Consider the following 1,386-nt stretch of genomic DNA (forward strand, 5'->3'; position numbering starts at 1 on the left):
CCTTTAAGGTCTAATTTCATTGGTGTCAAATCATACACTCTCCATGCTTCAGAAGCTAGGTTTTATAAATTGTCCTGACCCAAACAATTCATCACTCAAGACCAAACTTCAGTTATTTATATTAAAAAACACTCTCTCTCTCTCTCTCCCTTCCTCTCCTTCTTCCTCTCCCTCTCCCTCCCTCCCCCCACCCCTCTCTCTCTCTCTCTCTCTCTCTCTTTCTCTCTCTCTCTCTCTCTCTCTCTCTCTCTCTCTCTCTCTCTCTGGCTCTCTGGCTCTTCCTCTCTCTAGCTCTCCTCTCTGACTCTCTCCCTATATATGTATGTATGAACATGTCTGAATATATACATGTATACAACAGAAAATTATCAAATCAATTACCTTTCTCTGTTACAATATATTTTTTAATTATAATATCATGAGGTTTTATATCATCTCCTTTTCTGAATATATTTCCCCCTACCTAGTAAGCCATCTATTAACAAAGAAAAAATGAGAAAGAAATATAGCAATTAAAAACAGCAACACTTTTTTTAGTAAGAAAACTAATTATAGTTTTAGATACATAACAAAGTTAAGAAATTAATCTTTTGGTAAATCACAACCTTTCTGAGTCTCTCAATTGGTCATTCAAAGGCCACTGGAGCTAAAAGGAAGGAAATAAGCATTTATTAAATGATTATTATGTGCCTGGCACTGTGCTAAGTGCTTTACCAATATTACCTCATCTCATCCTCAGGACAACCCAGAGTATTTTCTCCATTTTTTAGCTGAGGAAAATGAGGTAAATGAAGGTTAAATGACTTGTTCATTGTTACACAGCTAGTAAGTCTTTTCTGAGACTGGATTTGAACTCAAGTCTTCCTGACTCCAGACCTAATGCTCTATCCACTGTACCACCTAGTGGCCTGAAGCCAATCAAGGCTCTGAATCCTTGAGGCTTCATGAATCTGTCAGTCTTCCTCCTGTAAGAGACAGGAAGTAGTGTGGTCTTCTTATTTGCCTAAACCCAGTCAGTAATGTATAAACTCACTCAAGGATAAAACAAGTACGTTTTATTAAATGGGTGATAAGGACAAGTTGTCCACATCAGAGTGCAATGGTCAGAACACTGAGATAGTAAGTCAGTTTAAGCAAGCCACTTCCTCTTAAGCTTCCCTTTTCTCATCTGTAGATGAAGTGCCTAGAAACGCCTGAAGGAGCTCAAATCCCCCTGTTTACAAGTTCTATGATTCTATAAGTGGATGCTTGGGATTACCTTTTAGGACAATGAAGGGAAATGTCCTCATGTTGACTTAAAAAAAATAATGTGTATTTTCCTCAAAGTTGTAAGAAATCTCATTGGAAAGAAAGAGTCTCTGGTAAGGTTCTTGAAATTTTTCTCTC

Source organism: Gracilinanus agilis, chromosome 3 (genome assembly GCF_016433145.1).
Source record: "Gracilinanus agilis isolate LMUSP501 chromosome 3, AgileGrace, whole genome shotgun sequence".
Taxonomy (NCBI): Eukaryota; Metazoa; Chordata; class Mammalia; order Didelphimorphia; family Didelphidae; genus Gracilinanus; species Gracilinanus agilis.